Consider the following 219-nt stretch of genomic DNA (forward strand, 5'->3'; position numbering starts at 1 on the left):
GATTTGTTACATTTTAGGGTTCGTGTTCAGTATCAAAGTCATGTAGCGTCAGTTGTCTTCACGTCTGTGGTACATTGTAAACAGGAAGTCCTGCCAACTATTTCGGCATAATTTAAATGGTGTTAATTTGCCAAAAACACAAGTTGTAGCACCCCATGCAACTCCTTGCATCAGATTATCACATTATTTTCCTGTAAAATAACCACCATCAGAACCCAG

The sequence above is a fragment of the Embiotoca jacksoni genome, unplaced genomic scaffold (genome assembly GCF_022577435.1).
Source record: "Embiotoca jacksoni isolate LCO1_2020_lvr unplaced genomic scaffold, fEmbJac1.0.p SCAF_12, whole genome shotgun sequence".
Classification (NCBI taxonomy): Eukaryota; Metazoa; Chordata; class Actinopteri; family Embiotocidae; genus Embiotoca; species Embiotoca jacksoni.